The sequence below is a fragment of the Puma concolor genome, chromosome B3, assembly GCF_028749965.1.
Source record: "Puma concolor isolate L17-30 chromosome B3, mPumCon1.1.hap2, whole genome shotgun sequence".
NCBI lineage: Eukaryota > Metazoa > Chordata > Mammalia > Carnivora > Felidae > Puma > Puma concolor.
In genome coordinates, this window is record NC_141672.1 from 36,333,958 (window position 1) to 36,357,310 (window position 23,353).

The 23,353-nt window shown below is 42.8% G+C and overlaps 2 long non-coding RNA genes across 2 annotated transcripts in view; one reads left to right on the forward strand and one right to left on the reverse strand.

Moving 5' to 3' along the window:
- Nucleotides 1–1,240: 1,240 nt before the first annotated feature.
- LOC147579890 (uncharacterized) lies at nt 1,241–18,538 on the reverse strand. The gene is made up of 3 exons (XR_015252279.1): nt 18,087–18,538; nt 9,511–11,171; nt 1,241–1,509 (listed from the first exon to the last, which is right to left on the reverse strand). It is a non-coding gene; the product is annotated as an uncharacterized LOC147579890 (long non-coding RNA).
- Nucleotides 18,539–19,738: 1,200 nt separating this feature from the next.
- Nucleotides 19,739–23,353, forward strand: part of LOC147579891 (uncharacterized) — a 32,695-nt gene continuing 29,080 nt past the window's right edge. Inside the window, exon 1 of the long non-coding RNA XR_015252282.1 lies at nt 19,739–20,068. This is a non-coding gene — a long non-coding RNA (uncharacterized LOC147579891). The remainder of the gene's footprint in view (nt 20,069–23,353) is intronic.

A 23,353-nucleotide genomic window follows, 5' to 3' on the forward strand; every position in this document is an offset into this window, starting at 1 on the left:
ATAAAGCCTAATTCTGCTTCTCACCACATGTTCCCAAACCCCTGGAAACCAAGGCCACAAAGAACCTCACATTCAGTCAGAAGCTCCTTTGTAACCTACTGTCTCTTTAAGAGCTGCAAACATCCAGCAGCACCAAGGGGAGCTTAGATGGGATTGGACTTAGTCTTCTAGGGAGGGATACACCAGCATCCAGGACTAAAACCCCATGTGATTCTTCCTGCACATCAGCGCTGTTTCCTGCCATCAGCTCTGACCAGGTCAGACTAAGCTTGTTTCCCTGGAGGCTAAACTCAGATGGAGATGTCAGAGAGGGTATGGAATTGGAGAAACAGGTCTAGAGAAGTGAAAAAATTTCTTTGTTTCTGAATGTTACTGTTAACTCAGAAGCTTCACTGGGCTTAAAGGCCCATAAGCACTGTGGCAGTGGTTTATCAAAATAACTTGCTTACAAAGTATCCATATTAGAAAGTAAGCTATTGTTCTGGTTGTGGGGGGTAATGTGATTTCTGTTTATTGTCTTTTAGGGATGATGTAAGTACTCATATAGCACTTTGAGATGAACACTTTTTCCCACATTGGGCCAAAGTTATGTAATAATAGTAATAGCAGCTATTATTTATAGAGTGCTTAATGATGCCACATAGTGTGCTAACTGTTCTGCATATAGTAACTCATTTACTCCTCACAATAACATCACAGGTAATAAACCATTATTACTTACATCTCTCAGATGTGGAAACTGAGGCATTTGCTCAGAGGTTTGCTCAAAGGGAGAGCTAAGAAGTAGCAGAGTCAAGATTTGAATGGGCAGTCTGGCTCCATAGCTCACAGGCATAGGGAAGGAAGGAGACCTGACTGAGTCCTATACTTGGTAGGTGAGAATTCACTCTAATTAGTGCCTAATTAGACACTGGCCAATTGGAAGAGTTTTATTGTAACTAAGGAAGCAGTAATGTCTCTGCAATGGGAGCCTAAACTTGAGACTCCTGACAAGTGACTCAGAACTTTCTAAGACAACCAAAGGCTCTCAAATTTGGACTGAAATTAGCTCAAGACAAAACTTAATGCATTCCTGATGGCTGATGGGTTATATGGGGGTGTGGGCCCTCAAGGCTGCTCCCAGTCAGGTCACAGGGCAAGAAGGAGAATGGTTAAGAATAACTGAAGATGGATAGAAAATTTCAAAATCTACTTGCTGGAATCAGGAATGATTTCTTTTCAATGATGCGGATTGCTTGAGGGCAGATAGAAAGAGCAGAGGCTTCATGAATGCTGAGTCTAAATTCTCTTGGTGTACAGATAAATTTAATGGATGTTCTGTGTCACAATGATGAGGAGAGGACCCTGGAGCTGTCCAAAGGGACTGGCATGCTGTTGACAAGTCTTATGCACTTCTCATGGCAATGGGGAGCTACGGGGGCTGTGTCTCAAAAGATTGTCATCCAGATGGGACTGATGTGTCTGGAGCCTTCTGCATTGTAACCTCTGCTTCCCCGGGGCCACACTAACCTTAAGAAGGACATTCAAAAAGTGTAACAATTAGAATGATAACAGAAACCATGTTTGACAATGAGTTCTCAGACAATGGGACTGCTGGGATCCCAAGTGTCTCTCTTCCCTGACACAGTTGCTGGTGGCCTCTGTGTTCTACTTGGCACCATTCAGTTCCTCCGATGGCCACCAATGCATAGCTTGGCTCTTGATGGCTGTGGCATCACATTCCAGCCTCTAGGGAAGGCAAAGTCTCCACAGTCAGTCCTACACCCTGGTTTTGACTGGCTTGAGGACCACTGATTTGGCTTAAAGAGTGGGTAGGATTTGGAGGAGAAGGAAAGAAGTTAAAAATTCTGCTTTCTAGGGAATTGTCCTTCTTTTGTAATATTTTCCTTAGTTATACTTTTGGGCTCCCTTCTTCCTGCTGTCATCTTCTTCCTCCCCGCTGGATTAATTTAAGAGAAAGTTCCTATGACCTTCTTTCCAGAAGCTGTGGGCCTGGGACAGCCTCTTGGTTGGAAGGCCAGCCCCCTGCTCATGTACTGCAAGCAGGAACAAAAGTGGGGCAGGAGGCAAGAGGAAAGCATGAACAGGCTTAGACCAGCTGTCCAAAGCCTGAGAGAGAAATGCCCTCTTTTCTTGTGTGTGTCTGGTGCTTCTTCTCACCAGCAGAGCAGCCAGAATTTGAGGCTTCAGTCAGGATGTAAGTCTCAGGGAAGAAGCCAGAAGGGCCACCTGACCTGCTTCTGGTTCAGCATACCAGATAAAGACCAGGTTAGGCCAAATGCCCAGAGCTGCCGTGTATGTTGGGCATGTTGTGCAAAGAACAAGTTGTGATTGGATGGCATCCCTGTTAGACATCTTTGGGTGGAAATGAACAAGGCTGTTCACCTCCAGGAGAGCAGCAGTGAGCAACTGGTGCCCACGCACCTTATCCTTGGATCTTTATTTGCTGTATCCTCTTATGTTCTGTGTAGGATGGCCTTACCCTCTTTCATTCAGCCTTCCCAGGACAAGCAGCAGGTGGGTCTCAAATCTCTGCTCTAACATTTGGCACCATTCAAGAGGCAATCTCATTAAAGGAAAGGGCTGAGAAACTAGTTTGAGTATTTTCTGATTACAATTTAACATTATCTTGGGTAGAAAATGGAAGGATTTTGGTGAAAAGCCCCTTTTGACTGATGTGTGTCTCTTCTAGCTCTGAACATTTCATTCACTGTCTTTATAAAAAGAATTTTATTGATTTGCGGCTTGGCAAAGGGGAATGCTCTACTTTTCAAAAATGGCTTCATAAAGAGTATGTGACTTCTCCCCCCAACTCCCAGAAATTGTTTGCATCTTCTTTTATGTCTAAAATCTCATGATGATATGCCTTGGTTTTTTCCATTTATTGTACTAAGTGCTTGGTGGGGCCTTTAATCTGAGAAATGGTATCCTGTAGGAAAAACACCTCAGACATTTTCTCCTATTACACTTCTTTGATAATTTTGCCCCCTCTGTTTACTCTGTTTAGTCTTTCTGGAGCTTGTAGTATTTGGTTGTTGGATTTCCTGGGCTATACGTATAACTTTTCAAAAATCTTTTCTCTCATGATTTTTCTCTTGGTTACTTACTTAATTTTAAAAATTAAAGCAAATCTCAACCATAAAAAAATTGCAGATATACTAGAAAGAACTGTTCTTTTCCTAAAGCATTTGAAAGCAAACTGTGGACATAATTCCATGAACTCCAAATGTTTTAGTGGGTATTTCCCACAAAAAAGGATATTCTCCCACATAACCACAATACTACAATAAAACTCAGAAAAATTAACATTGGTACATTTTTACCATCTAATTCTCAAACCTCAGTCAAGATTTTCCAATTTCATTAAGAAGACCCTTGATAGCAAAAAGATCCAACTTGGGTTCACATATTGCATTTATGTGTTTCTCTTAGTGTCTCTCAATCTAGAACAATTTCTCAGTCTTTCCTTTGTGACCTCGATACTTTTGAATAGTACAGTTCAGTTACTTTGTAGACTTTCCCCCAACTTGGGTTTGTCTGATGTTTCCTCTTGAGTAGTCTGGTCTTGCATCGTTGGTAGGAATATCACAGAGGGGTACTGGTGCTTCTTACTACATCCACTGCATGATTTTGACTTGTCCTATTACTGGTGATGTTATCTTTGATTATTTGTTGAAGGATGTATCTTCCAGGCTTCTCTGTAAAGCTTACCTTTCGCCTTGTAATTAATAAGTATTTTATGGGAAGGAATTTTGAACCCATGTAAATATTCTGTAAACTATGTAAATAGTGTAAATAGAAACTATAAAGAAAAATAGCTTTCAGGAAGAAACCCTTGGCAGCTTGCTCATGTTACTAATCTATTTTTGCATAATTGTTTCATGTGAAGGTATATGAAAGAACATTGACAACTTCATGGAATTGAGAATGCTGAGGAGTTGAGCCATTGTTGTATTCTGCTTCTCCATCCTTCCTCCTGGAAGCAGATGTTAGTGTATGTCAATCTTAATCTAAGATTTGAGTCTCTATTTTTAATACAACTATAGAATATAGATGTGTGTATGTGTTTATGAGCCCATGCACTGATTTTCTAGCTCTGCCTGCTGAGAGGGTCTAAAACATATGCACCCCAATGGCAATAATCACACATAGGGCTCACCCTTGTTTTTATATATCATTCTCTAGTAAAAGCAACTGGCATTCCTTGGAGAAATGGCTCATTCTAGGTTAAATTAGAAAAAGGATGGGATAAGCATGGAAATCTTATGGTGTCAGAAAGTGAGAAAGTGCTCAAAAAATGGTGGGGACATGTTGAAAGGACAGAGGAGCCAACTAAAAACAGCTTTCACTGGCCAGATCTGGGACAATTTGAGCAATGAAATAAATAATAAGAGCAGAATAAGGTAAGATAGAAGATGGTAGCTACACTTGTGGTAAGCATAGCATAACCTATAAACTTGATGAATCACTATGTTGTATACCTGAAATTAATATAACATTGCGTAGCAACTATACTTCCATTTAAAAAAAAAAGATAAGATAGAATAGAATAAGATAAATATCTGTGAGTCTATGCTGATATAAATAAATGATTTAGTAGATAAATAAATTGTTAGGGGAGAAGATAAAGCTCTAACTACAGAATTTCAATTAAATGGCACAAAAACAGACACATAGACCAATGGAATAGAATAGAAACCCCAGAACTAGACCCACAAAAGTATGGCCAACTCATCTTTGACAAAGCAGGAAAGAACATCCAATGGAAAAAAGACAGTCTCTTTAACAAATGGTGCTGGGAGAACTGGACAGCAACATGCAGAAGGTTGAAACTAGACCACTTTCTCACACCATTCACAAAAATAAACTCAAAGTGGATAAAGGACCTGAATGTGAGACAGGAAACCATCAAAACCCTAGAGGAGAAAGCAGGAAAAGACCTCTCTGACCTCAGCCGTAGCAATCTCTTACTTGACACATCCCCAAAGTCAAGGGAATTAAAAGCAAAAGTGAATTACTGGGACCTTATGAAGATAAAAAGCTTCTGCACAGCAAAGGAAACAACCAACAAAACTAAAAGGCAACCAACGGAATGGGAAAAGATATTTGCAAATGACATATCAGACAAAGGGCTAGTATCCAAAATCTATAAAGAGCTCACCAAACTCCACACCTGAAAAACAAATAACCCAGTGAAGAAATGAGCAGAAAACATGAATAGACACTTCTCTAAAGAAGACATCCGGATGGCCAACAGGCACATGAAAAGATGTTCAGTGTCGCTCCTTATCAGGGAAATACAAATCAAAACCACACTCAGATATCACCTCACGCCAGTCAGAGTGGCCAAAATGAACAAATCAGGAGACTAGAGATGCTGGAGAGGATGTGGAGAAATGGGAACCCTCTTGTACTGTTGGTGGGAATGCAAATTGGTGCAGCCACTCTGGAAAGCAGTGTGGAGGTTCCTCAGAAAATTAAAAATAGACCTACCCTATGACCCGGCAATAGCACTGCTAGGAATTTATCCAAGGGATACAGGAGTACTGATGCATAGGGGCACTTGTACCCCAATGTTTATAGCAGCACTCTCAACAATAGCCAAATTATGGAAAGAGCCTAAATGTCCATCAACTGATGAAGGGATAAAGAAATTGTGGCTTATATACACAATGGAATACTACGTGGCAATGAGAAAAAATGAAATATGGCCCTTTGTAGCAACGTGGATGGAACTGGAGAGTGTGATGCTAAGTGAAATAAGCCATACAGAGAAAGACAGATACCATATGGTTTCACTCTTATGTGGATCCTGAGAAACTTAACAGAAACCCATGGGGGAGGGGAAGGAAAAAAAAAAAAAAAAAGAGGTTAGAGTGGGAGAGAGCCAAAGCATAAGAGACTCTTAAAAACTGAAAACAAACTGAGGGTTGATGGGGGGTGGGAGGGAGGGGAGGGTGGGTGATGGGTATTGAGGAGGGCACCTTTTGGGATGAGCACTGGGTGTTGTATGGAAACCAATTTGACAATAAATTTCACATATTAAAAAAAAAAATAAAAAATAAAACCAAAAAAAAAAAAGAATTTCAATTAAAAATGTAGAAGGATACAGGAGTGCTGATTCATAGGGGCACATGTACCCCAATGTTTATAGCAGTGCTATCAACAATAGCCAAATTATGGATAGAGCCCAAATGCCCATCAACTGATGAATGGATAAATAAGATGTGGTGTGTGTGTGTATGTGTGTGTGTGTGTGTGTGTGTGTGTGTGTGTGTGTGTGTATATACACACACACAAAAGAACGAAATCTTGCCATTTGCAACAATGTGGATGGAACTGGAGGGTATTATGCTAAGTGAAAGAAGTCAGTTAGAAAAAGACAGATGTCAAATGTTTTCACTCATATATGGAATTTGGGAAACTTAACAGAAGACCATAGGGGAAGGGAAGGAAAAATAAGTTACAAACAGAGAGGGAGGCAAACCATGACAGACTCTTAAATACAGAGGACAAACTGAGGGTTGGTGGGGGTGGCAGGTTGGAGGGGGCAGGGAAAATGGGAGATGGGCATTGAGGAGGGCACTTGTTGGGATGAGCACTGGGTGCTGTACGTAAGTGATGAATCACAGGAATCTACTCTGAAAGCCAAGACTACACTGTATACACTGTATATTAGCTAACGTGAAAATAAGTTATTAAAACAGCAAGAACAACAAAAATAAAGTTGTAGAAGGAATGGTGGAAATCTTAAAAAATCACTATTTGGCAAACAACTCAGTAATAATTGTTATAATCAAGAACATTAGTGGATGATAAAATTAGCAAATTAAAGTGTGTGGGAAACAGGATATTTTGTTCCCCACAATATAGTTATTAATTAGAAAAGAAACAATAGAGTGGAGAATCCTGGCAGATATCACCTAACCAAGTGATTGAAGTTAACATAGCCAGTAATGAGATATATTGATATCATGTGCTTCCTAATATGATGCACTTAGAATAAACATTCTGGAATGTAGCTGACCAGTTCTTTTAAAAAATGTCAAAGTCATCTAAGACAGAGAAATAATGAGCATTTGTTCTAAATTATAGGAGGAGTCTAAGGATACATGACAACTAAGTGCAATGCATGGTCCTGGATTAGATCCCGGACCAGAGAAGAAAAGTTGGTGAAGTTTGAATAAGGTCTCTATATTAATTAATAGTATGGTATCAGTGTTAATTTCCCGATTTTGATCACTTTACTGTAGTTACGTAAAACATTAACGTTTGGGAAAGGTGAATGAAGGTTCCGTGGTAACTCTATGTACTGTATTTGCAACTTTTTGGTAAGTCAGATCCTTTCAAAATGAAAAGCTTAAAAATTTTTAGTGAAATAATTGTCAGATGCTGTGTCTTTCTATTAGCAGCCCTGAAATGTCATCATAGGTAAGTCTTTCTCTAGTGTTGTTTATTTTCTCCAAAGCACCTGTATGCCAGCTTTCGGGGAGGGGTTGAGACAAGGCTTGGAGCCTGACTGTCCAGTATGTAAACATTCATGCATTTAGTACTTTACCCTTTTTTGAACCTGGTGTCTCCAGGCCTGAAAACGTGTCAGCTCAGTTTCTCCAGGGAATATGTCTCTTGTTGACCATGAGAGGTAGAGGAACACTGGCCATTTGATTGCATGTGGTATGGGAAAGGACAGGGCTGAGGTGTAAATGCTCCTCATGAAGGCTTTTGCCTCTCAGGTTGTTTCCAGACCCACTCCCCATCCTTGCCTTTAGAGGTACTTGGTGCCTTCAAAGCCAAAGCCTTGTAGGGGCTCCATGGAACACATCTGCTTTCTTGTCATTGGCCATCTCTCTGAAGGCAGTTGGGTTTGAACTTTCTCTGACCTGCAGGTATCACTCATCCATTCACTTTCCATTGTCTTGATTCCCATCATCTTGCCATGCATTCTCTTTGACCACGTACTTTTTTTCATTATATTTCTTTTTTAAAAAGTTATTTTTAAGTAGAGATTATTTTTAAGTAATCTCTAAACCTAATGTGAGGCTTGAACTTACAACCCCAAGATCAAGAGTGATATGTTCTTCCAAATGAGCTGGTCAAGCACCCCTCCTTTACATTTCTGTACTGTCATTTTTGAGATCGTTCCATGCGAAGCAAAGCTAATTACATGTTTTCAATATCCAGGCTTTACTAGAAGTCCTCCCCATATTTTGTATCATTTCTCTGAGCAGGTCTATCTGACCCTCCTGCAGAAAAGGCCAACACTGTAACCTGCAGAACTCCTGAGATGTATATGAAAATTAGATGCCTCTGCTGGGGACTTGCATCCCTGAGATGTTGGCATTTAAAAAAATTTTTTTTAACGTTTTTATTTATTTTTGAGACAGAGAGAGACAGAGCATGAACGGGGGAGGCGTCAGAGAGAGAGGGAGACACAGAATCGGAAGCAGGCACCAGGCTCTGAGCCATCAGCCCAGAGCCCGACGTGGGGCTCGAACTCACAGACCGCGAGATGGTGACCTGAGCTGAAGTCGGACGCTTAACCGACTGAGCCACCCAGGCGCCCCGAGATGTTGGCATTTAAAAAGGACTTCCAGGGGCACCTGGGTGGCTCAATTATTTTAGCATGCAACTCTTGATTTCGACTCAGGTCATGATCTCATGGTCATGAGATCAAGCCCTGCATGGGGCTCTGCACTGGGCATGTAGCCTCCTTGGGATTCTCTCTTCTCTCTCTCTCTCTCTCTCTCTCTCTCTCTCTCTCTCCCCCCCCCTTCCCCTCCCCTGGTCACTTTCTCTCTCTCTCTCTCTCTCAAAAACAAAATAAATAAATAAATAAATAAATAAATAAATAAATAAATAAATGGTAATGTATAAAATTAATAAAAAGTAAAAAGAACTTTCATTCATATGAGACAGACCAATGTAGGTTTTAATTTCAGCAAATAGTGCATAAAATATTCAGATGACAGACCTCAAGGAGTGTTATAGAGATCATTTTCTTCTGATGGTTTGGCATACACAAGGTCACAGGCCCAAGACTTGAGGTGCAGTCACTCTGGGCAGGGAGGGCATGGAAGGAAGAGAGGGAAGATAGCCTGACAAAGAACATGTGCTTTGGGGCCTGGTTCAAATCCCTACTCAGCCATTGACTTGCTGCATATTCTCAAATAAGCTATTTATCCCCTAATATTTTCAAGATATTCACGTACAAAATAAAAATAATAATACTCATCTCATTGGCTCATTGTGAGGATTTAATAATATAATGTATATAAAACATAAATGATACCTAATATCACTATGCATTAAAATGGCTTATCTACTGGGCTCCCAAGGATGACAGAAGTAGTGGGAAAAAAATAACCTTGCCCTCATTTGAGAGGTGAACTACGCTCATCTCTGCATCTAGAACTGAGTCAAAAAGCAGGGGTCCGATGCTGCACTACCCCCAATTTTTAATTTCTGAGCCTCTCAAGCTGCAGGAGTCCCATTCCTTCTCTGTGTTCTTACCTGCAAGTGGTGCTGCTGTCTCCTTAGCAAACCAGAGACCTGTCAGGTCAGGCTTCTTCCCCAAAAGCTCCATTTTTGTTCTCTTTTGGAGTCTCTTCAGCAAAGAGGATTCTTGCCTTGTTCCTTTGGAGGTTAAAACTCATGAGTATCTCTGGTGCAAAGTGCTGACGCCTGACCTAAGGCCTTCCCAGTATCCAGATGGGAAGTCATGCCTGAAGGAAGCAGCTGCCTCAGAGGAGGGCCATTAGATACAGAGGAATGCTGTCCAGGCTCTTGGAGAGCTCTCTTTCTCTCTCTTTTTCATTTCCTTCTTGTGTAGTTCATTGGAGGAGGGGCTCATGGGCCCCACCTTGCATAGCTAGCTGGTGGCTGGCAGGGCGTCTTCTGGATCACACAGAGGTCAGGAATTGGTGGGGATCACTTTTGAACTTCAGTGGGTTCCCTCCAGGGAAGTTATAAAAGCCCATCTCAGTGCTGCCAAGAGAGTTGCTGTTACAACAATAAGAAAGAGCAGCTGTTGCCTCTGGGACTGTTGTTCCAGAAACTCATAACAGCACGAGCCTTGATTTTAATATTCTTTTATAGAGGGGCTTGGAGAAGACATTTTGAGCTGGCAAATGTTTTTAATCATAACAGGGTATGTGTTCACCAAGGAGCCCTACTGAAACCAAGGGAAAAGCTGAGTATGACCCGAAGCCTTGCAATTTCTTTGTGATAAAAGACATTTGACAGAGAGAAGAGGGCAAAGTAGGGAAGGAGAAGTGATAGTTGTTGTCTTAGAAGGCAGAATAGAGTCCAAATAAGGTTATTTTTGTTTTTTTTTTTAAGAGCGTACACTGAGGAGTAAGATTGTTTCTACTCAGATACAGGCAAATATTTTAAAACCTACATTCTCTGTAACCCATGGGTAAAACTTCAAGGAAATTATGGCTTATTCTCTGCATATGAGAGACTAACACAATTTCCCCTCTTGTGAGTGTTGATTTTTAAATTGTAACTGAAAAATTGTGGCGTCCGTGAAGTAATGCTGTTTTCAGGTCATGGATGATACTGATACAAATGGATGGTAAAGCCTGTGTGTGCAGCATGAATGAGGAATTCTTGCTCGTGTCCAAACATGTCTTGTCATGGTTTCTTCATTGATACCCAACTACTAGATAGGGGCCACCAAGTGGTTCAATGCATTTAAGAAAGTACCCAACTCTCTTGTTCTTTGATGAATTTGAAAAATCAACAGTTAGAGGAAGATCTGGGTAGGTCAGACCCATCCATCTACTGTAACATTAGCCAGTCCCCAAAGGAGAAGACTCTAAGAAACATCTTAAATAAATAGGCTGTCTTATAGAATGGAAGATGTAGGATATGATTTTTTTAATGTGGCCGGCTGGTGGCCCATGTGGGCCTCATGAAGTGACCACTAGGAGGACAACTTAGTCCAGCATGTGAGTCCTTAGCCTTGCAATTTGGGAACTCCCTTGCCTCCAAGGAGCACTCCAGTATGTGCTAGCTCTGAAGTATGGAGGGCCACTTTCGAAATTCATGAGACACTGATTTAGAGACACAATATTGTAGGACTCCTACTAACTGGATACTCATGTCCACTTATCTGGATCGCCTCCTTCACAGTGTCTTCCCTGGAGATCCTAAGGTTCCTTGGAGAACTGAAATCAAAGAGAGGGTTTACCTAGTCTCACAGGACTAGCTCTTCCAGAACCTGAAGAATTGTCCCAATTTTTTCAGGAAAGGACACTTTTCCACCAACCAAAGCCATAAATTGGTCACTCTTGGTTAGACTTATTTTCCATTTTAAAAAATTATTTTCTTTGAGTACAGTTGACATGCTATGTGACATTAGTTTCAAGTGTACAACATATTGATTCAACAGCTCTATACATTATGCTATGCACACCACAAGTGTAGCTATCATCTATCACCATGTGACATTATTATAGTATTACTATATTACTATATTCCCTATATTGTGACTTTTATTCCTTTAGATTTATTTTTAAAACCCTGACCAGGACTTTTCTATTTGTCTCCTATCTCTAGATTCCAAGGAGAGTTTTCCATTGTATTTGTCATTAGCATGTTACAATTTTCAAAATTATAGTTTATCTCAATAAGATAAGGTCCATTTGAGATTAGTAGTTTCCGGTGGCAATGCAGAAGTCTCCTGGGGCCCTTGACTGGTTTTGGGAGGCACTCCAGTCTTCTCAAAGATATGTTTGCTGAGCATCTCTGAGGTGGATGATTTACAGGGGATGAATAACTACAGGGGACTAATCCCATTCGTTGTATATTGATTTTTATCATTTCCAGTTTTCAAAGATGTCATTTTCTGACCTTGTTTCTAAATCCTAGGGCTAACTTCTGGAACTTTTCTGACTATTCAGAAGTATTACTTTTTTAGCATATTTCCTGGGTCATCAGGAACACAATTTGCTATAATTCTACTTAGCTGAGTTGCATATGTACAAAATCAATAAGAAATAAAACAATTCCATGACTTGCCCCTTTCAGCTTGAGGATTCTTCTTTCTCATTTAAAGTGGGGGCTGGGAGAATCTTGGGGATATCTCATAAATCAGTCTGTCCTCCAGATGTGCTCATGGCAAAGTGTCAGACCATCCCCACGGATTCAGGGGCCTGAGGCTATGGGACTGCCAGTATTTGGCCATCACCTGTGCACTTCTATTTGGAGACTCCACGGCCTCTCTGAAGAGCTCCTCTGCGTCTGTTCTAGGGACAGATAGTGGTCAACACCATCTGATAAAAGTGGACTAGGGGCTGATAAAAGTGTTGTAAATGTCCCTGGAAACAGTAGGCTTTGTCATGTCACAATGGCTGTGCTGAGATGTACATGTGCAACCTACAGGTATGTGTGATGAGAAAAACACTGAGAGCCCAGGAAAGGAAACCTCAACCTTCTTCAGGCCCTCCCCTTAGTGAGGGTTGTGCCTGCCTCTGATATATTTGGGAAAATCTTTTAATTTCCTGGAGAAAGCCCAAGAACTTTGACCTTAAGGCCCCATGTAAGAATTTGATCCAGGATGTTGGAAAACCTTTAAAGAAAAGCTTTATTTTCAAAGCCCTTACTGACTTTCTGCATTATTAAAGGTTGAGATCAAAATTCACTTTGATCCTTTTGTTTAGGGAAAAATCATTCTGTGGGAACTTTAAAAAGGAAAAACGTTATTTTTTTTAAACAGTTTTAGATTTACCCATCTCCTTCAACTTCTCTTGGCTGTGACAGTTTGTCAGCTTCTCCTCGTTTTTAAGGACCTTGGTCAGGCATTTTGGAGAATGCCCCTTTACTAGAATCTATCTAATGATTTTTTTCATGACGAGGCTGGGGTTGTGAATTTTGAGGAGGAAGATCCCAGGGGCAAAGTGTCATCTTTATCACATGATACCAAGGTTACATACTATTAGCATGATTTATGACTGTTGATGTTGACCTTGACCACCAGACTGAGATGAGCTTGTCAGTCTTCTCCACTGTGAAGCTATTCTTTTTCCCTCTTTCCCTGCTGTCCTCTTTGCGAGGAGGCCACTGTGCACAGCCACATTACAGGAGTGGGAAATTATGCCCTCCCTCTCTTAGGGCCGAGCATCTACAGAAATTATTTGGAATTCTTTTGCACGAGATTTATTTTGTCTCCTCTCCCTACCATTTATAATTTATTTATATTAGTGTGGGCTCATAGGTATCTATTTTATATTTGGATTATAGTCCAATACTACTTTATTTACGTTGTTGCTCACATTGTTCCAATGTTGGCCATAGGGAATTCTGTACTGCTTTGACATACACATCCATATGGGTTACTTCATGTTAATTTTTTTTAGTCCTTTTTTACTTTATGGCATTAGAAGATGCTCTAGGCTCATCTTGTATGTTTTACACCCTAGTCCTAGAATCAGCCATTTCTTTAAGGAGCCCTGGTTCCTTTTATTGGAGAATGGTATTAGAAATAAAGACGTGGGCATGAGGTATGCTCCTTGGTACTGGTATGTCATTTCTTCTAGGCCCTCTCAGCTGACAGAACAAAGAAATATGTGTGCATATATTAACCTGCGTGTGTACACATATCTATAAATATTCTATATGCCACCATCTGTGTCTATACTAAGCTAAACATGAGTTCATACTGCTGCCTCAAACTCTAATCCATTAACATATGGATTATTCCAGCTTCCTCCCCTTGCCTATTTGTAAATTTCAACTCCAACAGCGAGAAACCTGGTTCTGCAGGAAATTTTTTATGGAGATAAACAATGCTAACATTTGGGTGAAAATTTTCCAAACATCTCGGTATTCATCTCAGTTCATGTTCTTGCCTTTCTGCTAATATTTTTTTTAATATATATATTTATTCAATTTTTTGATTTTCATGTGTATGGTCCTTACCTTACATGCTGCTTCATATTGTGCTTTTTCCTACTTAACTACATATCAGCTATAACTTTTCAGGTTAATAAAGTCTGATGCCCATCTGTGTTTTTAAAAATATGTATTTGATAAATTAACTAGCCCCCTATTCATGAATGCTTTGGTTGTTCCCAGTTTTGTCACTATTAAAAATAATGCCATAGTGAAAAATCATTTTTCACATGTTCTCTATAGAACATATTCCTAGGAATATATAGAATATATAGAAAATATTCCTAGGAATAGAATTTATTCTAAGATGGGAGTCTTTGAATTTTTCAGAGCACTTCCAGGAACATGTGATTTTATTTAGACTGAACTTCTAGGAGTCAACCCCAATCTGATGGTTGATTTGGGGGCGTGGCAAGCACAAAGGGGCTGCTTGGTGGGAGTCGTCTATTTTCACCTCCATAGCAGAACCGATGCCTTCTCTCCTGCTGGCTGCCTTAGACATCACTGCTCTTCAGTCAGCACCTGGCTGGCTGACACCCTAAAGTAAGGGTGTGGGGCTTGAACTTGATTGTTCTCCAGCTTAGTCTGACTCTACCCAGGGGCCAACTGCTGAAATCTGTGACCCTCAGTCTCCTCTCTCCCCTATGCTCCTATACTCGAACATTTCTATAGATTCCACCCTGTCCTAATTGACCGTAAAAGCTCGGAGTGCGTCAGCCCCTGCTTGATTCCCAGAGCACCATTATCACATATCTTTAAGTATCTGGGGTGGGTGAGTCAATTTGCAGATCAAGCAAAAAAGAACAGAAATTAGATTAAATCTTCCCTCAAAACTTGGAACTAAACCCAGGGCAAGACCTACTCGAAAGTGCCAGGGAAAGGCTCTGTCTGACATCCTAGTGTGCTGATGCTACAAATCTCTGCCTTGGTGTCAGATGTTAAGCTGCTTGCTGAAAAGTGCATAGAGACCTTTCATAGAGGTGTTTTCATTAAAGAATTTCTTAAGGATTAGAAGTCTTCAATGAAATGTCAAAATGACAGGTACTGGGGCCTGGGACCCCTCCTGAACTCATACCATGTGGGTGGACATTTATTTCCCTTGTGCATTTGTTGTGAGGATTAGAAAAGATAATTTGGTGCATTTGGCATATAATAGATATTCAGTAAATAGTTTCAGCTTAAAAATAGCTAATATTTATCGAGGGCTTATTATGCACCAGACACTATTCTAAGTATTTTACATGTGCTAACTGATTTTATCCCCATGAAATACTGTGAGTTGGGTGGGATTCCCCCCCCCCCCAAATTTTATAGATGAGGAAAGTGAGGAAGGAAAATATAAAGCAATTGGGCCAAGGTCGCACAGACAGTAAAGGAAACGGCCAAGATTCAAGGTTAGCCACCATCCCCAGAGTTTGTATCTCCTTTCCAGCCCACTGGCTCTCAGCAAACAGTGTTCCCTGGTGGAATGGACACTGCCTTTGGAATCTGGGGCAGACACTGCTAGACATCCCCTCAATATTCATTTTTCCCTACTTCCTTACTCACTGAACCCAAATATTTTTGTAGTGTGGTATAACATGCCCAATTAAAACTACCTACGGGGGTACCTGGGTGACTCAGTTGGTTAAGCCTTGGACTTTTAATTTCAGGCCAGGTCATGATCTTGCGCAAGTTCTTTCCTGAGTTCGGGCCCCGTTTCAGGCTCTGCACTGCCAGTGTGGAGCCTGCTTGGGATTCTCTCTCTCTCTCTCTCTCTCTCTCTCTCTCTCTCTCTCTGCCTCTCCCCTGATAGTGCGTTCTCTCTCTCCCTCTCTCTCTCTCAAAAATAAATAAATAAACCTAAAAAATAAAAATAAACATAAGCACCTCCACAGACTTTCTTGTAGGTAGAGTGGTCGTGTGACCCAGTCTGACCAATGAGACGTAAGCCAAAGGGACAGACTCAGCTGGCCCTCACCTTTCCATCTTGTCCCCTCCCTGCTTTTACTGCCCAATTACAGTTGTGACGCCTAGAAGTTCAATAGCCTTCTTGTGAGCAAAGGGATGAAAGCCATATGGCAGTATAAAGAAGCAGAAAGACAGAGGGAGCTTGGGATGTCAATAGCATTGCAAAACCACTCAGAAGTCCTGGAGGGCTTATATCTGACCCTTCTGGGAAAGAGAATAATTGTCCCCCTTTTAGTGAAGCTACTCTAAGTCTGGTTTCTTTCTCTTACCTGGAGCCCACAGCAATCATAACTGATATAAAACCCCAGCTGTACTAATAGGTCTGTCAGGTGAGGGAGGTGTGTATGCATGTCTGTGTTTGACCTCATTAAGCTCTGAGCCTCAGTTTATTTATTTACTCTTATGTCTCATGTTGTATCTCACAATATCTGGAAAGGCAGGTGCACAGCCATTAACAGCATCAAAGAAAGGAAGAGAAAGCGAGGAGAGGAGGAGAGAGGGAACGAGGGAAGAAAAGAGGAAGAGAAGGAGCAGGGGGAGGACAGTGGGAAGGAGGGATGAAGGGAGGAGAGCAACAGGAAAGAAATTTCTCCCAGCTGGTCATGAATACCCATAGCGCAGAGTGTGGTGCAAAATAGGACTTGCTTCATTTCCCATCAGGCCACACAGAGTCAGCCTCAATGGATGCCTAGTAGTTTTGTGTTTCTGGGGCCTTGTCTTTACTCCCTCTTTTCTAGCCCTCTCCCTGTCTCTGTTTTATCTTAATGGTGCTTCCTGTGGTCAAGCCAAGGAGGCCTTCGATGCTATCTTACAAGGGCAAAAGGGGTATCCCCTACAGTTTTCTAGGTGGGGTCAGCTTGGTGGGTTCTGAGACTTAATAAAATCGACAGTGGCAAAAGCATGGATACAGGAACTAGACAATATGGATTGTTGTCCCATTCTATCACTTACCAGCTGTGTGACCCTGAAGAAGTTACTTAGCCTTTCTGTGCCTTAGATTACTTATCTCTAAAATGAAGATAATAACAAGACCTATTTCATTTAGTTTTTGTGAGTTTATATGTAAGACATGCAGGATAGTTGTTCTCAACTGGGGACAACTTTGCCTCCACCTTCACCCCCAAAGGGCATTTGGCAATGTCTGGAGACATTTTTGGTGGTCATAACTGGAGGAAGAGTTGCATTTACCTAGTGGATAGAGGCCAGGGATGCTGCAGAACATCCTACAATGCACAGAACAACCCCCCACACAAAGAATTATCCAGCCCAAATGTCAGTAGTGACATGGTTGAGAACTCCTCAAAACAATGCCTTGCTCATGACAAGTGCTATATAAGTTATTGTGACTTGATGTTTTATGCTAAAGATTCCTTTTCCGCTCAGAGTGAAGATAGAAGAGAATAAAAGGGGAAAAGGGGACCATTATCTCTGTTCTTCCACATATATGAGGGGAATAAGGATGAGAACTTCTAAAGAGGTTCCCGAAACTCAAAATGGTGTCTTTAAAATATCTCATGCAGTGCCTGGCATGTAGTAGGTGGTCAATAAACAAAGAGACTTCAGGACTATCCCACCTTCATCACTGATTGTAGGGAGGGTTGTTAATCTTTCTGTGAGCTGTAATGGCTTTGTATTTTCCTGAAGCCTTTTGATACCAAATAAGAGGTGTGTGTGGTTGGGAGCATGGAGTTAAGCACTGACAGGGAGTAAGTCCTTCTCCACAGACAATGCTGCCATTCAAGGAAGGGGAGTCACAGGCTTGGTCTTGGGTGGATTGTGGGGGTGGGGGTGGATGTTAGGACTGAATCATGCCAAGCCATTCAGAGCAGAGGTCAGCAAACTGTTTCTGTAAAAGGCCACATAGTAAATAATTTAATCTTCATGGGCCAAGAAGCAAAATCAAGAATATTATGTAGGTAATCATAGAACAAGAGGAAAAACAAATTGCCATAAACTTTTAAGAAAATTAAACATCTTATTTACATAATCAAATTTGAATTTGATATAATTTTCACATCATGAAATACTATTCTTTTGATTTTTTTTTTTTACACTTAAGAATATGAAATCCAATCTGTACTCCCAGGCCATACAAAAACAGGAGGTGAGCTAGATTTGGCCTGTGGGCCATAGTTTGCCAAACCACTCAGCCTGTGGCTATTCTCATGCTGAACCCCTTGTCTGGTTCTCTGTCACCAGTTCTGGTCATTCTCTGTCCAGTCCCCCAGGAGCAAACTTACCACAAAAGTGCCTTTGATTGCCTAGGGCTCTGGATTGGGCATACATGGGAGAAGTGTCTGTCCCTGCCCTGGCATTGCTCACCACTGTGGGGAGACAGCCACAAATCAGGACAGTAAGAGAAAGGCCATTGTTGCACAGTGCCACAAGGCAGAGGGTGCGGGGGTCGGAGCCCCCCAAGCCATCAGAGAGCATAGACATGTGTATGTGGGGGAGTGTCATAGAAGCCATGTGCTTGAGCTGAGACCTGAGTTTTCTGGGGGGGGAGGGGTGTAAGTTTTCAGGGAGCAAATGGTGTAAATGATGGCGGGGGCATCCTGTGTTCAGGGATCTAGAGAGAAGTGTTGTTTTCAACCACTGGGATGCAATTTGAGGAGGGAACAGTGTCTCACTAGAGGTGAAACCAGCAGGCAGGGGCAGTGTGAAGTCCTGTGGCTCAGCCTCTCAGACCTGCCAGGACCCTGCCTCATTCTCATCTGTCGCCCAAGGGCCTGGCCCCGCTCCTCATGCCCATGCCTTGAGGCTGTGCCAAGATGCCTGCCTAGACCTCAGTGAATCACCTCCCACTGGACGGGGCAGATGCTGCTCTTTGCCTGCCCGGCAGCCTGCCACTCTGTGCCCTGCTACTGGTCCACCTGCCCTGCCCCGGGGGGTTCCCGGTCTTCTGGCTTCTGCAGAAAGCAGCACTAATTTCTGGCTAATAAAATGGTTCCCCGGAATCTGGCCTGTTTCCGCTCCTTCTACTTCCCAATAAGATCTGGACTCCCCTTTTCTTGCCTCATCTGATTTGCAAGCGGGGGCCTTGGGGGCACCATGCTTGCACGTTCATACCTAACAGATCTAGGGGACGGGGCATAAGGTGTCCCTGCAATTCTGAGCTGTTCAGAAGCCCTGCTTCAGGGGCAGCTGCAGGGAGAGTGTCTCTCAGGATGTGTGATGAGGTGTTGGCTATCAGCTCAGGTTCGGCTGGAGGCCATTTCCCCATTTCAGATGTTAGATTTGGACTCCGTCGCTATCCAATTGGTTGTATTTTTGGAAGGTCTATAAGGAAGATACCAATATGAGGAGTTAAGACCCCTGGACTTCTGGCTTAGATAGCTAAGATTTCAGAAAGTGAGTGAATTGGAACCCTTAGACATTGCTGGTGGGACTGTAAAATTTAGTGCAGTTGCTGAGGAAAGCATATTGGCAGTTCCTCAAAAAATGTTAAACATTTGATGAAGCAATTTCACTCCCAGCTATATACCCAAGAGAAGCGAAACCATATGTTCACACAAAGACTTGTACACAAATTTCATAGCAGCCAAATATTCGTAATTGCTAAAAAGTGGTAGCGACCTAACGTCCATTGACTGATGAATGGATAAACAAATCGGATCGTCGTACAAAAGGATATCATTCAGCCATAAAGCTAGAAGGAGGTGCTAATGCATGCTTTAAGATGGATGGCCAGCAAAGCACCACGCAAAGTGAATGAAGTCAGACACAAAAGACCACATATTATGTTACTTCATGTCTATGAAATGGTCAGAACAGGTAAATCTACAGACGGTAAGTAGGCTAGCGGCCGCCAAGGGTTGGGACGGGATGAATGGGGAGTGACGACGTAATGGGTAGGGGTTTCCTTGGGGGTAATGGACACATCTTGGAAGTGGACGGTGGTGATGGTTACACAACATTGCGAATGTCATGAAAGTCACTAAATTATATACTTTAAAAATGGTTAAAATGGTAATTTTTATGTTGTGAATTTTATCTCAAAAGAAAAGTGAGCGAAGTCATCTTTCAGCCTCCTGTGTATACGGAGTGGTGAAGCAGTGGTGTTTCAGATGTCCTTCTGTCCTGGTTCTTACAGATTCTGAAGTTGGATGGGCCTGAATCCACTTTAGAATGCTCCTGCAGAATAGGACAAAATGCAAGATCGGCGTCTCTCTAATCCCAGGAGCAGGCAACGATTTCTCTCCTGTGACACCATGGGGACAAGGTATTGGTATTTTTATGTTTCATCTGTTTTTCTGATGGACTTTGGTGTCTGCACTCAATTTTCCCACTTGCCCTAGAGGCCCAGGACTTGTCCAGGCAAGATTCTAGGCCCACTGTGTGCCCTGAGTTGTCCCTGGTCTCTCTCCACGGTGTGTCTGCCCAAGAAGGAGCAATTCACAGGCTCACACCTTCCATGGACCCCTGTTCAGACTTTTGTGTCAGGTTCTGTCCTGGGCCTGAGGATCTAAAATGAACAAGATGGAGTTCCTGCTCTCAGGGAACCGGTCGGGGAGGCAGAAAGGTGCCTGAGAACCACTGGTGTGATAGAGGACATGCGTGAGGTGATAGGGGGAAGGGTCCACGGGGAGACACCTGCACGGAATCTGGAGAGACAGGCAAGAATTCGTCAGGAAGACAAGGCAAAGAGCCATGATGTGTGAAAGGGCCTGGAACACTGAGGGAAAGAGTTGAGAATGGAGTTGGGGGTGGGTAAGTAGACAAGCAGATAAAGTTGGACCACTAGATAGGGGCAAAGCCTGCAATGCCTCGTACACTAGCCTGAGTTTAGAATTTATCCTGATAGCAAAGGAAAACCACTCAAGGAATTTAGGAAGGGAAGTTCCATCATTTGATTTGCATTTCAGGGGGTAGGTCATCTTGGGAGAAAAATACAGGCTAGATCAGAGAAAGAGTGGCATGGGCGTTGGCAGGAGGCTGCCTCAGAGTCCATGCGAGATGATGGAGCCAGACAGAGGCCATGTGCATGAAGGAGACAGAGACAGAACTAGCTGGGCTGAGATGCTGATTAGCTGGTGGTGGTTCAGGAAGGCAGGAGGAATAGGGACAGAACAGTTCTGGGAGACCCCTGGACTTCTGGCTTGGGTAGGAGTCATCATGTGACAAGAGACCTAAAGGAGGAGCAGATTTGGAAGACAGATGACAGGATGAGTGTGGGGCAGGGTGAGCCTAAGTGCCTGAGGCACATCCAAGTAGAAAGGTCCAGCAGACCAGTGGGTAGAGAGTTGGCACCTAGGTTGGAAGGCTGGGTGACTTCCGCCTGTGTTTCCCTGTGTGCATGTTCCATTCCTCCCCAGGAGTTCAGTTTTGGGAACTGTGACCTGGAAGCTGCTGGTGTCTGCTCCTGTCAAGGTTATTCTGGTTTAAACTCTCTTGTCCTGTTGGCATGTGATTTCATGCTTTTCACTTCTCCCTTTAAATGGAAATGCAGAAAGAAAATGATCTTCGCCCTCCAGTGGGGATTGAGATTTTTTTTCCCCTCTCTCAGCTCTGACACCTGCTACTGTTTCACTCGCTATTAAAGGTCTGTGTGACCGGGTGGCTTGCCTCAGGCAGTGCTAAATGGATGTGTGGGAGGGCCCGGAGAAGAGTCAGGAAAGAGGTATTAGAAAGTGACTCACAAAGATGGGCAAGCTGGGGCTTGGGAGCCAGGGTGAGGGTTTCCCAGGAAGGACCCGTGGTATGTGCCCAAGAATAAAGCTGCCACCCCATCTCTGGTACCTAAGGCTCTGCAGCCCTTTCTAGGGCTCCTTCCTACCACTCACCTCCTCTCATCTGCCTTCTGGCCACGCTGTATTCTGCCTTGTCTAAGGTCACACAGCTCATACACAGTGGAACCAGAATACAAAGTTGGGTCGCAGATGTCAGTGTGCCCTTTATCCCTCCACTCCAATGCCTCTGTCACCATGACAAATGATTCCATCAGGGGGAGAATAAAGGGCAAGCTACCTGCCAACCCAACCCAGCCCAACCCTCCTTGGCTCTAACCATGAATGACCTGGTTGGGGGGGGGGGGTTCCACCTGTAAGGCCAGCCATTGAGAGAGAGAGAGAACAGGCTGGGGTGTTCTGTGCAGCCCCTTGTTCTGCTTCCTGTGGGAGCCTGCCACCACCTTGGTTTCCTCTTCCTTTTCAACCCTGCTCAGGCTGTAGAGCAAGGTGGGAGCCACCTTCTAGTCCCAGCTTGTTTGCCAATCTATTCTCTTGCAAACAAATCCTGCCTTGTGGTATTGTTGCTGTAATGGGAAAGAGGTTTATCTATTACCAATTCTGCACTGTGGGCAGACTTTTAAGGGATCTGTCTGTTTTCAGTTCCATATTAATCTGCTTTCTGCTATAGCTCCAAATATCTTCTGCTCATAAATGTGGGGTCATTTTACTTATGGGCTCAGGGTGGACAGGGGATAATATTTCTCTTCTTACATTTTCAAATGAGGCAAGGTTAAAGGAACTTGTCCTACCTCAAGACAATACCTGAAAGGATTTGGGCAAGATAAAAACCCAAATCCTTTACCTATGAAAAGTCTTTGCACAACAGAGCTGATAAGAAGCATATGTACTGTGTGTGTGCGTGTGCACGTGCACGTGCACACATGCAAGCATGCACATTAAAGCTGTTGAGATCTCAAACTACCCTTCTTGGCCAGCAGTACTTCCTTACTGGAAAGAAGAGGAGTCTTAGTGATGTTCAAGGCTTCTTTTTATCTGGGAACACTGTGGGTCTTCAAAGGACTAAATCAAAGAGTCGGAGATCCTTCCTCATGTTCTTCAGGCTGGCCGAGGGCACATTTTTCAAGATCTTCTTCCTGTTTCTCCCAGAGAGCTCTAGGCTGAGACCCTGCTGGTTAGAAATCCCGCATCACAAGGTTTTGCTGGAGTTTAATCTCCCTAATCCATATGATGTCAAGGCATTATGTCATGTTTAACAAATGAAAACCACACATCTTGGCCTCGGTGGGCAGACCAGTCAGAGGTAAGCTGTCGGAGGCCAGGAGTGTAATCTTGGAATGGAATTCTGCAGCCACCCACCCCACCCTGCATCTGCTGCCCCAACCATTTTTCCTCTTATGCCAGTCCCTGCTGAGTTTAAGGAGCAGGAAGGAGTTCTAACCCAGAAAGGAAGATTTAAATGTCCTTAATTCTCTGCCCTGAAACATCGTTCATTAAAACCCTAATGCTTCAATCTTTTTTTAGATTGCATTTCTTGATTTATCTCCCCTCTCCTCAAATGGGAACCTAGCGACTTGCAATTACCATTATCTGAGAGGAGATGTGCTTGCGTACATAGCCAGGGGCTTAGATGTGCTTATTATTTGCAGAGTGTGTTTTGTGCTTTCCCAGGTTTTTCCTTGCTTACGTGATGCTACTTAAAATCTACTGTGTAATCTTCACACTCTGGGTCTCATTTACTTTCAGGCTTCTGGGCCTTCAGATCTGTGTGTGGCCTGCCCATCTATGTATTATTCATAGACACACCTGTTCTCAAGTAA